Source organism: Wolffia australiana, chromosome 13, assembly GCF_029677425.1.
Source record: "Wolffia australiana isolate 7733 chromosome 13, ASM2967742v1".
Classification (NCBI taxonomy): domain Eukaryota; kingdom Viridiplantae; phylum Streptophyta; class Magnoliopsida; order Alismatales; family Araceae; genus Wolffia; species Wolffia australiana.
This window is the reverse complement of record NC_135847.1, coordinates 5982463-5999363: the sequence shown is the minus strand read 5'-3', so window position 1 is coordinate 5999363 and position 16901 is coordinate 5982463. Positions and strand designations below refer to the sequence as shown.

General features: G+C 43.7%; 1 non-coding gene across 1 annotated transcript; it reads left to right on the top strand.

Moving 5' to 3' along the window:
• The first annotated feature begins 10494 nt into the window (after positions 1 to 10494).
• Positions 10495 to 10603, top strand: LOC144711561 (small nucleolar RNA R71). Its single transcript, XR_013583610.1, has one exon. It is a non-coding gene; the product is annotated as a small nucleolar RNA R71 (small nucleolar RNA).
• The last annotated feature ends 6298 nt before the right edge of the window (positions 10604 to 16901 follow it).

The following is a 16901-nucleotide window of genomic DNA, read 5'->3' as shown; positions in this document are numbered from 1 at the left end:
AACAACCTCAGTTGAAGAATGCTGGAAGATCATGAGGAATGCTTCCACCTCAACTTGGATTGTCTAAGAGGGAGAAGAGAACAATCCTGAACCAACTCAATCACTCCAACCTCGTGTCACGTCCTATCCGGCGGGTTGGCGATCTTCTTGAGCAGGTATGCTTCAGCTTGCTTCTCCTCCCAGCTCCAATGGCTCATCAGCTACTGGAGGGTCTGCAGAACACCTTCTTCTCCAAGCCCTAGTCTCCTTAGAGAGGAATTCTGGACAACCTCAAAATGAACTCTCAAGAGAGTATTTATAGGTTTCTCTTAACACATGCCCCGGGGGCATTTTCAGAATTTTCTTCTCTTGAATTTTTGCCAACTCCTCTTGATTCTTGTCGTCCTCCTTTGGTTGTCTTAACCTGTTTCTGAACTTACTTACCAAAAAATGTCAAATATAATCCACTTGATTCGAAGAATCAAGTGGGGTTAGTAATTTTATAAAATAATGCATATGCATGACAACTCACATGAATTAACTAAATATTCTTGATGCTTTGATACTTAAAAGTCTAAATATTTGATGACTTATTGAGAGTCATCAAACACCCCCCAACTTAGATCATTACTAGTCCCTTAGTAATGAAATGCAAGTGAGAATAAATGATGATCTCTAGTTGACTTTTGACGTTTGATAACTTTGACTCATGCTCTCGTCAAGGAGTGCTTTCATCAATTGAGCTTAGCCAACTTAGGGGAAAACCTTAGGATCTATTTCAGCCCTTCTACCTCAACTAAGTGCACTTCTGATTTATGGAGTACATATAGTAAGTACTTATTATATGGATTGGGTTGAGTCAACACCCCAAGCGCACTACTGAACGAGGCGTAGAGAGCGGTGCTACTGCTGGCTCAATACTATGGCTATAATAGCATCGGCTCAAACACATGGGAGACAGCTTTTCCACCTTTATTTTCATTAACATTTGCTGCTTGTTGGTCATGTTTGATGACAATCAATTTTTGGTTGCTATGATTCAAGCTTGTGCTTGTTTTGCGCAGTGCAGCTTCCACTTTGCATTTTGGTGGCGCTTATCCACTACCCATGTGCCGTCCTTAGTAGACCGGCAGCTTATTTCCCCGAAGAGGTTTGTATCCCTCTTGGTTCAGGGAGCTTCACTCACGTCTTAATAATATTGCCAATGATCCAACACTAACCCTACTCTCCACTAAAGCTAAAAATTTCGTGCATGTAAGTGCTAACTCGACCCGAGGTGGATGGCAAGATGAGAGAAATATGATGGTAAGATATGCGACCGTAGTAGTACGAATCATTGTGCACCTAGCTAGGCTTATTTCACCTAGGATTCCCTAACTGGCCAGTCTTTAAATTCTAACACCCTTGAAAAGAGCTTTATTATCATGCATATCATTGTACAAGCATCTCCTAAGATCATCACATATCCATGGTTTGGTTGATGCAAAACGAAAAAAACGTTTCATGGATGATAGAGTAGTTATGCATGCAACTCTATTCCCCCCCCCCCTCCATAAAAAAGGGAATGTTCCTACATGACGGGAAGTAAATAAGAGTAAGGGGAAATGGAGATCAAACCATGGAATGGAGAGCGGCGACCGGCCTTTGAGTTGTCCATCTACGGTGTAGGTGAGCTTGGATAGGAATGGCTGCGCATGGCGACGCAAACAAAAACGAAGAAAACAAAAGCAGAACCAAATAACAAAACAGAGAGAATAAGAAAAGAACAAAAACTACTAATCAGATCATGCTGCTATCAGGTGGTGGTTTTTCTAAAGTGATATTCATGGGGCTTTGTAGATCTTCCTCTTCTAAATAAGGTTTGAGCCGTTGCCCATTAACAGTGAAATGCTTTTGAGATGTAGGATCTAAGATTGTAACAGCTCCATTCTCAAACCCCTGTAGGACAATGAAGGGGCCATCCCATCTAGTTTTCAATTTTCCTGGAAAGAGTTTCAACCTAGAATTGTAGAGCCACACTTTCTGGTTTTCTACAAAGACTCTTCTCCGCAAGCTTTTATCATAAAACGTTTTCATTTACAATTCTAGGTTGAAACTCTTTCCAGATTGAGCTTTCTAATAGCCCAAAGGGCCTTGTGTTCTAGCTCAAGAGGTAGGTGATAAGCTCAATTTTACTGTGTTTTTTTACTGGTTATTTATCAGTAACATGTGTGAGGATTAAGCTTATTCAACGAATATATAAACCTCACAAGTTAGGGCGAGTGAGGGTTGATCCACAGGGAGCAAAAGAAAACAGCAGGAAATTCCTTTTCAGTCAATAGATATGTTACTTTTCCACTTTACAGAAGTATTTAATCCTGCTAAATAATCTTCAGGGAAACTCACAGAACCGTTCTTTAATTTTTAATTCAGCAAAGAAAATCTCTCTTATCTTATCTTAATTACGTTAAAGTGCAACTTAATCAAGCCGTCTACAGAGAATTTCTCTGTAGACAGATCCTTTGCCCTTTGGGGCAAAGGATCGAACACCTTGCGTGCAGGGATAACCTGCGCGCAAGGTGTTGCGTGCTTGGCGGCCTCCTGCGCGCTGACTATGCAGCGTGCGGCGGCTGCCTATGCACGGAATGCCTGCACGCAACTGCGTGCTACGCGCGGTTGCGTGCTGCGTGCGGCTGTCTTGCGGCTGCGCGGCTGCGCGGCTGTCGTGCGTGGCTGCGCACTGCTGCCGCGCTGTGCGGCTGCTGCGGCTGTGCTGCGCTGCAGCGCACGCGGCTGCGTGCTGCGTGCGCGGCTGTGCGCTGGCTTTGCTGCACACGGCGGCAGCGGCTCCGCGCTGCGGCTGCTGCTGCTGCATGCTGCTTGTGCAAAAAAACCGAAGGAGTTCTGTTCTTTTGGAAGATTTAGGGAAGACAATTTGAACAAAAAAGGAACAAAGTTTAAACTGAAATCAAATCTAAAACGAAACAATCCTCAGTTGGAAAACATTGGAAGATCTGGTGACTCTTCCAACCCAACCAAAATTGTCTGAGAAGAGAGGGATTACAGGGCTGGAGCTTGCGATTTCCCACGTCGGTGTCACGTCCTTGCGGCGAGGCGTGGTTCTTCAATCCAAGCTATCTTCAGTGTGTTCTTCCTCTCCAACTCCAAAAGCTCATCAGCTCCTGGAGGGTGCAGAAATCCTCTTCTCCAAGCCCTAGTTTCCTTAGAGAAAATTCTGAACAACCTGGCCTCCTCTCTCAAGAGAGTATTTATAGGGTTTCTCTTAAGTCATGCCCAGGGGCATTTTCGTAATTTTTGCCACTTCGAATTTTTGCCCACTTCTCTTGATCCTCCTCTCTTCCTTGATCTTCTTAACCTGTTTCTGAATGTTCACTAGCCATAAAATGTTAAATATATTCCACTTGATTCAAAGAATCAAGTGGGGTTAGTAATTTCATAAAACAATATATATATGCATGACTTAGCATGAATTCACAAGATAATTGTGATGAATTTAAGCTTGAGAACTTGATTATTTGATGACATATTTGAGAGTCATCAGTAGGTGACATGCCTTTCCAAAAATAAGTCGAAATGGGGACATGCCTAGAGGGGTTTTGAAAGCTGTCCTATAGGCCCATAATGCCTCGTCTAGTTTCCTAGACCAATCTTTACCATCAGGACGCACTATTTTTCTCTATATTTTCTTGACTTCCCTATTGCACAGTTCCACTTGACCATTGGCTTGAGGGTGATATGGGGTAGTGACTCGATGATGGACACCAAACTTCTTAAGGAGGTTTCTAAAGTTGTAGTTTGTAAAATGTGATCCTCCATCACTAATGATGGCTCGTGGGCATCCATATCTATAAAAAATATACTTCTCGATAAAATTGGTCACTACCTTACTGTCATTGGTTTTGGAGGGAATGGCTTCTATCCATTTGGAAACATAATCGACTACCATCACAATGTATTCATATCCATGAGAGTTAGGAAAAGGACCCATAAAATCAATTCCCCATAGATCAAAAATTTCTACTTCTAGGATGGGTTGTAAGGGCATTCTATCCTTCTTGTTCATATTGATGGAGGCTTGGCACGCTAAACAGGTGTTGTAAAATTTTTGGGCGTCTTGAAAAAAAGTAGGCCAAAAGAAACCCGATTCGACAATTTTATGTGCCGTTACCTTAGCCGAGTAGTGTCCTCCTCCGGGCTTTGCATGGCAGAATTCTAGAATGCTTCGTTGCTCGCTCTCGGGGACGCACCGCCTCAAGACTTGGTCTTGCCCTTGGTGAAATAGCTCCGGGTCTTCCTAGAAGTAGAACCTAGCATCCTTCAGCAGCTTCTTCCTCTCGTGAGATGTCCAACCTGTGGGAATTTTTCCTGAAACCAAAAAGTTGACGACGTGCGCATACCAAGGAACTGATGTTCCTTGTGCGGATAAGACATGTTCATCAGGAAATGCATCATTTATTACTTCTGGTTGGGCGCCTACAATGCGGGAGAGGTGATCTACTACAACATTCTCACTCCCTCTCTTATCTTTAATCTCCAAATCAAATTCTTGCAATAGAAGCACCCATCTAATAAGCCTAGGTTTAGCCTCCTTCTTTGCTAGCAAATATCTAATAGCTGCATGATCAGAAAAAACAGTAATTTTACTACCTAGTAAATAAGACCTAAATTTTTCTAATGCAAAAATGATAGCCAGCAACTCCTTCTCGGTGGTGGTATAATTCAGTTGCGCATCGACTAAGGTTCTGTTGGCGTAGTAGATCACCACGGGTTTCTTGTCAATTCGTTGACCTAACACGGCGCCTACTGCAAAATCAGAAGCATCACACATAAGTTCAAAAGGAAGGGTCCAATCGGGCCCTTGCAAAATAGGCGCATTTACTAATGCTTCTTTCAGTTTACAAAATGCATCTCTAGCTTCTAATGTTAGTTCAAAATCATTGTTTTTAGACGATAAAAGATTTGTGAGAGGTTTAGAAATTTTAGCAAAATCAAGAATGAAACGTCTATAAAAACCCGCATGGCCGAGGAAACCCCTAAAGGTTTTTAGGTTGGTTGGAGGTGGAAGGTCCTGGATGATTTCGATCTTGGCCTTGTCCACTTCCAATCCACGGCTGCTTACCATGTGGCCCAGCACTACTCCCTCCTGCACCATGAAATGAGATTTTTCCCAGCTTAGTACGAGGTTTGACTCAATGCACCTCTTTAATACCTTGGTGAGGCTTAGGAGGCAGTTTTCAAAGGTAGATCCAAATACAGAAAAATCGTCCATAAAGATTTCTAAACATTCTCCTACTAGATCGGAGAAGAGCGCGTTCATGCATTGTTGGAATGTGGCGGGTGCGTTACATAACCCGAAAGGCATACGCCTAAAGGCATATGTCCCTACAAGGGTCATGAAGGTAGTCTTCTCTTGGTCTTCAGGATGGATATTCACTTGGTTATATCCCGAATATCCATCAAGAAAACAGAAATATTTCTGCCCCGACAATTTTTCGAGTATTTGATCCATGAAGGGTAGTGCATAATGATCCTTCTTGGTCGCTTTGTTTAACTTTCGATAGTCAATGCAGACCCTCCATCATGTGTCGACCTCTTATGTACTTCCTCTCCCTTCTCATTCAGTTCTACAGTCACTCCTGACTTCTTAGGAACCATATGTACCGGGCTAACCCATCTACTATCGGAGATTGCGTAAATGACGCCGGCGTTTAGCCACTTTAGAATTTCCTTTTCGAGGACTTCTCTCATATGGGGATTTAGTCTCCTCTAGTGCTCTCTACAAGGTCTAGCCTCCTCTTCTAAAAAGATTCTGTGTTCACAAATCGAAGATGGAATTCCTTTTATATCATCGAATGTCCAACCTATAGCTTCCTTATGCTCCTCAAGCACCTTGAGTAGATCCTCTTCGTGTGCTGGAGTGAGTGACGAGGATATGATCACAGGTAATCTCTTCCTGTCATATAAATATGCATATTTGAGGGATGAGGGGAGTGGTTTAAGTTCTGGGCTTGCCTCTACTACTGGGGAGTCGAGGAGCTCATCGTCTAACTCTCTACTTTCTATGTGGACAAGTATTCTTTCACTACTTCTTCTCCCTCATCTTCTGTACAGAAGTTGAGCTCTTCACTGCTCCCTAAGGGGCACTTCATCATTCTAGAAATATCAATTTGTACTCTCGCCTTTCCTATCTTAAACTCTACAGTCCCCTTCTCCCAATCCATGATCGTCCTTGCCGTTACCAAAAACAGTCTTCCTAGAATAATAGGAGCTAAACTAAGGCTTCCTGAAATTTTCACGTCAGTGACTATAAAATCTACAGGTATTTCACAATTTTCTACAGTAATCATGACGTCTGTCAATCTTCCTTCAGGTTGCCTGACAGTCCCGTCGGCTAGGAGTAAGTCCATTTGTATTTCTTCAAGCTCCCAAAAGCCGTATTCTTCGTACAAAGCCGTCGGGATGATGCTAATGCTAGCTCCTGTATCTAATAAGACTTTCAAAAAAGTCTTTCCTCCTATCTCACATGTGATAAAAGGGGCACCTGGATCCCTCATTTTTATAGGGAGGTCATTCAAAATGCTCGAAGCATTTTAGGAAAGTTTTACTACCTCCCTATGCTTCCTAGTAGTGCAAGAGTCCTTAAGATATTTCTTAAGAGATGGTGCACACCTTAGCATGTCCTCCACTGTGACTGTCATCGTGGCCTTTTTAAAGTTTTCTAATAACCTGTTTTCATAATCAAGTACAGGTTTTTTTCTATTCAGTGCAGTTGGATACGATACATGTTGCCCACTCGTAGAAGGTAGAGGTTCTTCCGCATAGGGAAGATCCTCTCCTTCTTCCTCCCTTGGCTCATTCCTCGTCTTAGAATTCTCTGCAGAATTCTGATAAGGATCCTGAAGTTCCTTTCCATTTCTCAACTTTGAGATTGCTAGAACTTCAGGATCGTCTCCATTTATCTCATCGTGAATGGCATGGTGTATATGATGTAAATTGCATGGGTTTATCACAGGTTTTGTAGGAAATTTATAAGACGTGCAAGGGGGTTCTGCAGGGGTACCTTGGGACTCAGAGGGTCCAGGCCTGAAACTCTCCAGCAGCTTCCTCATCTGCTCCTGTGATTCCAGCATTTGCTTGGTCTGGAATTCCATCATAACTTGCATCCGCATCTCCATCTCCGCCCGCAACTTTTGGTTTTGCTTCTCTATCATATCTGAAATGACGGGGGTGAATGTAGAAAAATCAGGTTGGTTGTAAGATGGAACCTGATACTCTTGCTGGGGTCTGGACTGGAACTGATGTCTTTGTTGGAATGGAGGTTGAGCTGCCGACTTGCTCCGTTGGTGGAAGGTCTCTCCATTTTGAAAATTCGGCCTCTTTTGCCCTGCCCATGGTTGCTGCGGTTGGTTGAAGGCTTTCACCTCTTCTTCCATGGCTTGGCAGGCTCCGTCTTCATGTTCCGTGCTGAAACAGAGAGAGCAAATTTTGGCCTTAACGATGGGGGAGTTACCTAAGAAAACGTTCTTCAAGGTGGAGGTGAGCTCCTCCAATTTCTGGTTGGTTTCTCTTAAACCCGCTTGCAGCTCGCCCTCCTTAGCATTAACTTGCAGAACTCCTGCTCTCTTGGGCTGCAGGTTCCTCCCATTCTGACTTGCTCCAATCTCCTGCAGGTCAGTTTCTGCAACTCTCTCCAAAATATCAAACACTTCATCCTCATATGCGGTATAGAAAGTTCCCCCGGAGGCTAAGTTAACCTTATTTTTCATGAAATCTGATATAGATTCATAGAAAATCTGGGCTAATTGACAATGTTCAATTCCATGATGAGGACATTTCCTCAGCAAGTCATTGAACCTCTCCCCTGACCCACTAAAAGCCTCACCTTCATGGGGATGAAAGTTATGAATTTCTCTTCGGTAAAAATTAGTTTTGGAGAGAGTGTAAAATTTCTGCAGAAATTTTCCCTACATCTCATCCCAAGTACTAAAAGTAATTCCTAAATTACGATACCAGGAAAATGCTTTATCTTTTAATGTCAATGGAAAATATTTCATTTTAAGCATTTCTGTAAATAATCCTGGAACGTTTTGGGAGGAACATCTAATATGAAAATCATCTAGGAATTCTAGAGGGTTTTGTGCAGGTAATCCGTTAAATTCAGGTAAAGAATGTATCAAAGCATTATCATACCTGAATAAGATACCCTCACCTATGTTCAGATTTACATCCGTTTGTCGCAGGCTTCCGGAGGGTGTCGACTTGTCCAGCATGGTTCTCCTCCTCTCCTGCTGATGGTGTCTTTCTTCTGCCATAGTTTCCTCCTGAATTTTGGGTTCTGTGACTGTAGATTCTGGAGTTGCGTCGCGTGCAACGTTCTCTATAGACTTTTCACCAACCCTTGAACGTGCCACTACCATAGAACTTCAGCAGAGAGTTAGAAAGACAATAAGCTGAGGATTTCAAGTCCTGCAGCTTTAGGAGAATGAGTAAACAATAACTGAAAAGACAGAAAAGAATCTACTACTGTAATACCGTGCTACCTGGCAACGGCGCCAGTTGATAAGCTCAAATTTAGGTGTATTTTTATTGGTTATTTATCAGTTAAATTGTTTGAGGATTGAGCTTATGCAACAATATTTATAACCTCACAACCTTAGGGTAAGTGGGGTGTCGATCCACAGGGAGCAGGTAAATCAAGAGTAATTTCCTTTTCGATTCAATGTATGTTTATACTCAGTCTTTCAAATTCAACAGTAATAATCAGTAAATTTATCCTCAGTAAAGTCCCACAGAGTATTCTTTTTAGACGAACCAACTAAGAAGAATCCTCAGTAAATAGTTTCTTTACTGAACTATTCACTTTTACCCTTTTAGGCAAGTACACAAACACCTAGCGGGCGCTCTTGTGGCTCCTTATGCTCACAGCCTTAGCCGTCTGCAGAAGGTTTTGCAGGAGCGTATGTAGGTTGCGCGCACGCGTGCAGATTACTGCACGTGGGCGCGCCTGCGCACGGCGCTTGCGGTGCGCGGGCGTAGGCTTGCGCGCAGCCTTGCTGTGCGTAGGCTTTGCTTGCGCGCGCGTGCCGTAATGCACGGGCTCTGCCTGCGCACGGCAGATGCTGTGCGCGGGCGTGCCTGCGCATGGTGGCTGGCTGCGCACGGCTTGCCCGTGCGCCGTCACCACTGTGCACAGGCGTGGCGTGCTAGCAGCGCTAGCTGCGCGCGGGCAAGACCCGTTTACGGCGCGGGCTGTGCGCAGCGTTGGCTGCAGGCAGCCTTGGGCGTGCGCAGCCCTGCTGTGCACGTCCTTAGTTGCTGGCGGCTTGGATGCTGCTACAGGGGAGAATCTTGAACTCTATTGATAGGAGAACAATGGACTTGTGGGGGAAACAAAAGGAAAAACGATTTGAATGGACAAAGAACGTGCAATTAACTAAAACAAGAACAATGTCAATTAGAAACGTTAGAAGATCAATGGTATGAATCTTCCAACCCAATCTTGATTGTCTGAATGGGAGAATTACACAGAACTGAAATTTGGGGAATCACTCCGACCTGGTGTCACGACCCTTGCGGCGAGGAGGAGATCATCTTGCCCAAACTACTCCTCAGCTTGCTCCTTCTCTCCAGCTCTAATGCTCATCAGCTCTTGGAGGGTGCAGAACTCCTTCTTCCCCAAGCCCTAGCCTCCTTGGACAGAATTTCTGAACAACCCAAAGTGAACTCTCGAGAGAGTATTTATAGGTTTCTCTTAACACATGCCCAGGGGCATTTTCGGAATTTTCTTCTTCTTTGAGATTTCGCCACCTCCTGTTGATCCTTGACGTCCTCCTTGGTTGCCTTAACCTGTTTCTGAACTTACTAACCAAAAAATGTCAAATATAATCCACTTGATTTTGCTTCTCTATCATATCTGAAATGACGGGGGTGAATGTAGAAAAATCAGGTTGGTTGTAAGATGGAACCTGATACTCCTGCTGGGGTCTGGACTGGAACTGATGTCTTTGTTGGAATGGAGGTTGAGCTGACGGCTTGCTCCGTTTGTGGAAGGTCTCTCCATTTTGAAAATTCGGCCTCTTTTGCCCTGCCCATGGTTGCTGCGGTTGGTTGAAGGCTTTCACCTCTTCTTCAATGGCTTGGCAGGCTCCGTCTTCATGTTCCGTGCTAAAACAGAGAGAGCAAATTTTGGCTTTAACGATGGGGGAGTTACCTAAGAAAACGTTCTTCAAGGTGGAGGTGAGCTCCTCCAATTTCTGGTTGGTTTCTCTTAAACCCGCTTGCAGCTCGCCCTCCTTAGCGTTAACCTACAGAACTGTTGCTCTCTTGGGCTGCAGGTTCCTCCCATTCTGACTTTCTCCAATCTCCTGCAGGTCAGTTTCCGCAACTCTCTCCAAAATATCAAACACTTCATCCTCATATGCGGTATAGAAAGTTCCCCCGGAGGCTAAGTTAACCTTATTTTTCATGAAATCTGATAAAGATTCATAGAAAATTTGGGCTAACTGACAGTGTTCAATTCCATGATGGGGACATTTCCTCAGCAAGTCATTGAACCTCTCCCATGACTCACTAAAAGCCTCACCTTCATGGGGATGAAAGTTATGAATTTCTCTTCGGTAAAAATTAGTTTTAGAGAGAGGGTAAAATTTCTGCAGAAATTTTCCCTGCATCTCTTCCCAAGAGTTAAACGTGATTCCTAGATTGCGATACCATGAAAATGCTTTATCTTTTAAGGTAAGAGGAAAAACTTCATTTTCAAAATTTCTAGAGATAGTCCAGGAACGTTTTGGGAAGAACATCTAATATGAAAATCATCGAGGAATTCTAAAGGATTCTGTGCAGGTAGTCCGTTAAATTCAGGTAAACAATTAATCAAAGCATTATCATATCTGAATAAAATACCTTCACCTATGTTCAAGTTGACATCGGTTTGTCGCAGGCTTCCCGACGGTGTCGACCTGTCCAGCATTGTTCTCCTTCTCTCATTCTGCTGATGTCTCTCTTCTGCCATTGTTTCCTGCTGAATTTCAGGTTCTGTAACTGTAGATTCGGGAGTTGCGTCGCGTGCAACGTTCTCTGTAGATCTTTCACCAGCCCTTGAACGAGTCACTACCATAGAACTTCAGCAAAGAATTAGAAAGACAATAAGCTGAGGATTTCAAGTCTTGCAGCTTTAGGAGAAGGAATTAAAGATAACTGAAAACACAGAAACAAAAATTCTACTGTAATACCGTGCTCCCCGGCAACGGCGCCAGTTGATAAGCTCGATTTTAGTGGTTTTTACTGGTTATTTATCAGTTTAGTCGTGTGAGGAATGAGCTTATACAACACAATTTATAACCTCACAGCCTTAGGGCAAGTAAGGGTCGATCCTTAGAGAGCAGATAAAAAACAGTAATTCTTTTCAGTTCAATATGTATGTTCAGTTCTCTATTTCCAAATATCAAACTCTGTTAAAAATTCTTCAGTAAAAAACTACAGAGACTTCTTTAAAAGTCTAGGTTCAGTAAAATCTTCAGTGAGAATTTTCTTTACTGAAGATTTTACCCAAACTCTTTGAAGCAATCTCACAAACACCCAACGGGTGTTTGTGCTCGCGCGTGCACCTGCGCAATAGCGCAGCCTGCACAAAGGTGGGCCTGCACGCTGCTGCAGGCGGCGTTGGCGTGCAGGCGACTGCTATGCGCGGGCAGCTGTTGCGGGCGGTGTGCCTGCGTGCAGCTCTTGTGCACGGGCGGGCCGCCTCGCAGCGTGCTCGCGCGCGGCTCTTGCGCGCTGACTGCTGCCTGCGCGCGAGCTACTACGGGTAGTGCTGCCGTGCGCAGGTGTGCTCGCGTGCAGCGCTTACACGCGGGCGGCTGCCTGTGAGGCTCCTACTGCGTGCAGGCTGTTGCTTGCGCGCAGAGGAGCAAGCCCGCGCGCGCGCCGGCGGCCTTGGCTGCCTGCGGCGTGCGCTGCTGGCAGCGCTTGTTGCTGGCGGCCTTGACTGCCTGCGGGGTGTGCTGCTGCCAGGCGATTTCTCCCTCGATTGTGAAAAACGATGGGGATTTTAGAAGAACGGAAGGAAGATTGATTTGAGAAAACGATAGACTTCAAATCAAATGAAAACAGAGAACAATCTTGTTTGGATTTGACTGAGAACACAGCTGGGAGACTCCTAGTCCCAAATTCGATTGTCTAGAAGGGAGAAGGAGAAAATGCTGAAGCTAGAACAATCACACCTCCTTGTGTCACCTCCTCTCGGCAAGGCGGCGATCTTCTTGGTCTAACTATGCCTCAGCTTGTCTCTCTCCCTGCTCCAATGCTCATCAGCTACTGGAGGGTCTGCAGAACACCTTCTTCTCCAAGCCCTAGTCTCCTTAGAGAGGAATTCTGGACAACCTCAAAATGAACTCTCAAGAGAGTATTTATAGGTTTCTCTTAACACATGCCCCGGGGGCATTTTCAGAATTTTCTTCTTCTTGAATTTTCGCTAACTCCTCTTGATTCTTGTCGTCCTCCTTTGGTTGTCTTAACCTGTTTCTGAACTTACTTACCAAAAAATGTCAAATATAATCCACTTGATTCGAAAAATCAAGTGGGGTTAGTAATTTAATAAAATAATGCATATGCATGACAACTCACATGAATTAACTAAATATTCTTGATGCTTTGATACTTAAAAGTCTAAATATTTGATGACTTATAGAGAGTCAGCAGCGCCCCCTGTGCTCGCCCGAGCTCGCGCGCCACCTCTATGTGTGGTCCCCCCGCGTCCAATCACCCGCGCGCGCGAAGGCTCAGCTCTGCTCGTACTATCCCGCCGTCCACCGGACCCACGTCTGTTCGTCCAGACCCATCGTCCGCGGCCGGTCCAATCCTCGACATTGATTTGAATGCATCTTCGCCATGGACTATCGACGAATCAGGTACCCACTTGTCTCCCTCCATTAACTTCCAGTATTATTACTTTCTCTTGTCCGCTGCAAATTTTCAACACAATCTTAACGATAGGATAACCACCTCATCGAGTGATAGGTTATTTCTTGTGGTTGAGGGTTAATTGTTGGTATTAGGCGTCGAACACCTTTGGGCCGTCAAATGCCCCTTGCCACTTAGATGTCTTAGTCGGTCCAACGGGTCATTGGGAGTCTGACTCGGATCAATATCTCTTCCATTGATTGACGTGATTTCCCTCCCTTTTCGTTGTCCTCGATTATTACTCATTCATGAATTTTGACTCTTTGCATCCATCTATACTAATTACGAATCCGATCATCATTTCCTCTGACGTAATACAAGCCGATCGATCCCGGCCGTCATCGTATGACATCAATATATATCTCTATCTCTATCTCTATCTCTATATGTATCTCTATCTCTTTCACTATCTCTATTTTATCTCTATCTCTATCTCTATCTCCGTCTCTCTTTTTTTCTATATCTTTTACTCTATCTCTATCTCTTTCACATTCTCTTTCTCTATCTCTATCTCTATTTCTATTTATATCTCTATCTCTATCTCTATCTCTATCTCTATCTCTATCTCTATCTCTATCTCTATCTCTATCTCTATCTCTATCTCTATCTCTATCTCTATCTCTATCTCTATCTCTATCTCTATCTCTATCTCTATCTATATCTCTATCTCTATCTCTATCTCTATCTCTATCTCTATCTCTATCTCTATCTCTATCTGTATCTCTATCTGTATCTCTATCTCTGTCTCTATCTCTACCTCTATCTCTATCTCTATCTCTATCTCTATCTCTATCTCTATCTCTATCTCTATCTCCATCTCTATCTCTATCTCTATCTCTATCTCTATCTCTATCTCTATCTCCATCTCTATCTCTATCTCTATCTCTATCTCTATCTCTATCTCTATCTCTATCTCTATCTCTATCTCTGTCTCTATCTCTATCTCTATCTCTATCTCTATCTCTATCTCTATCTCTATCTCTATCTCCATCTCTATCTCTATCTCTATCTCTATCTTTATCTCTCTCTTTATCTCAATCTGTATCTCTATATTCGTCTCCATCTCTATATCTTTCTCTACCGCTATCTCTATCTCCATCTCTATCACTCCCTCAATCTCTATCTATATTTTTAAGTCTATCTTTATCTCAATCTTTATCTATATCTCCATTTCTATTTCTGATGGAGGACCGTCCTGGAGACAGCACGCCAGGACGACAGCAGCCACGTCGAGCAGCCCGTGACGATGCTCGTCATCCGGGGTTCAAGTACCCCGCATAAGAACTCCTATCTTTACTTATGTTCATTTCATGTTTGTTTGTATTTTCGGAGTAGTGGACTGGGCCAATGTGTTGGGCCTCGTCCTCGTCATTTCCTTTTACTTTTATATTTGAATTTTTGAATTTGTAAGGAGAGGCCGAACCACGTCTTGCGACGGTTCGTCCTCTCCCACGTTCTCTTGGCACCCATCCTCCCTATATAAGGGGATGGCATGCCCAAGGAACATTTGGAGTCATTGTTGAAAAGTTTATTCACAATTCGTCTCCCCCCTATCGTAGAGAGTAGTGTAGGGGGTTTGGCTAGCCCCACCCCACGTCGAGATCACTTCGTGGGTAGAGCCCCACGTCTCTCCCATCGAGATCACTCTGAGGGAGACGTGTTAAAGCGCACCGTCGAGATCACTCCGGTGCGAGGAAAGAGTTTCAAGAAGTCGCCGCCATCAAGAATCGAAAAAGGCCTTCGTCGAGATTACTCCGGGGGTCTTGGGAGATTCAAGAAGTGTCGCTGACACGCCATCAACCGGGGAAATCTGCTCCGCCGAGGGAGCACACCCCAGATCCATCAAGAACTCCTCTTTCTTGGAGGGTTCTTGGTTGTTACAGTTCAAGAAAGCCATTTCTTGGTACCTTTTCCCACCTCCACCATCCATTCCCCTTCCCATCGCGTTCTTGATCCCTTCTTCCACGTTCTTGATCCCTTCTTCCACGTTCATGAACCCTTCTTCCATGTTCTTGATCCCTTCTTCCACGTTCTTGATCCATTTCCCCGTGTTCTTGATCCCTTCCTCCCACGTTCTTGACCATTTCTCCCCCCCCCCTTCCCCCACGTTCTTGAATTCTTGAAATCTTGAAACCTCAACCTTCCGCCCTCTCTTTCTTGATCTACCACCGTTCAACGGGAGCTGCTCGGCGTGGCTGACGACGTCCTGTCGCGTCATCCTCGAGATGGTTCTTCGTCATTGTGGCGTCGTCCTCGAGATGATCCTCCATCATGAGCCAATCATAGATGAATAGCCTATTGATGAGGAAGAGTATAGAGTAGAGAGTTACGTTGTGGATGAATTTATACACGAGGAAGGACTAGTTAGCTTCATTGGTATCATGGACTGCCTACCATCCCTCCCTCCTCATGATCTATCTACATCAGTTAGAGGAGTCGTCCGTTTCAACCTTACCCAACCTACCACTGATAATTCTGCTTTGAGGACATCCATATTTTACACATATTTTAAGATTGGTGATAAGATGTGTAAACTATCGTAGATGGTGGTAGTTGCATCAACACCGTCTCAGATATTATGACCTCTCGTTTGAGATTGCCTTTAATCAATCACCGTCTCAGATATAGGTTTTCCATTCCTCGCATCGACAACATGTTTGACATGATGGCAGGCTCGAGGATTTTCTCCAAAATTGATCTTAAGAGTGGCTATCACCAAGTCTAAATCCGTCCTAGAGATGAATGGAAGACTGCCTTTAAAATTAAGGATGGACTATATGAATGGAAGGTCATGCCCTTTGGCTTGTTGAACGCACCTAGCACCTTCCAACAATTAATGAACCGTATTCTTAAGCCGTTCATTGGTAACTTTGTTGTAGTTTATTTTAATGATATACTTATTTACAGCAAATCCAAACCTCACCATGTCCAACACCAACGTCTAGTTTGCAAAGTCCTTAAGGCCAAGCAATTATATGCTCACACAAAAAAATGCTCCTTTCTTGTTGATCACGTTTTGTTCTTAGGTTTTATCTTATCTGCCCAAGGTGTATCTGATGGATATTATGTGGCCGTCAAGCCAATCACACTACCATGTATATTTAATTTCATTGAATAGATTATTTTCATTCATTATTATTCGGTGTGATGTTTATAATGAAGTCCATGAATACGTGCAATGACATAGTGAATTATGATGAGATCATAATACAGTGATCACTAGTCTTTAAACATGTATTATAAATATTCCTATTCAAGGATAGTCGAGACGGACATTGAATTATTCGGATAGAATAGCACTAGCTGATCCTACTTATTCGATAAGTATAGCTGATCTTGTGGCTATTAGTGTGGCGACACTAAGGACAGTTAGTGGGTGCTCTTTGGAGAAAGAGTTCACTGAATTGATCCGTATGAATCCCTGAATGGTATTATACCTAAACGTCAATCAGGTTGATTCAAGTCACGGTTGTATAAGTGATCCACTGACCTGAGACACTAGGGACATCTCGTAAGTGGACGACTACATTTTGACTATGATATATGAGTCTCTAATCATGGGATTCAAATAAGTTATAGATTGGATGTAGTAACAAGCTTATGGAGATGATTGAGTGGTCAAGATGGGATCATCGGCCCTCGGTATAAGAGGAGATTGACTCTAGGAAGACGATGCAAGAAAATCCCTGGCCAATGTAGTGAGGATATTGGAGAAGGCATTCTCCAATGATCCCCGTTACGCATCAGTACTAATCGAATGACAAATTAGGATTTGACGATAAACCATGCTCTAAGTCATTCGAGAGTCTCACACGGATGATGAATTATACATATACAGTAATCGATGATGGTAAAGGATCCATGAGAGAGTTCGAGACTACTCAGTATCTTCTAGAGCACGAGGTGTAGCTTGGCACCCCACGGGCTGGAAACTTAACCTGTCGATTGGGTTAAATCGATCC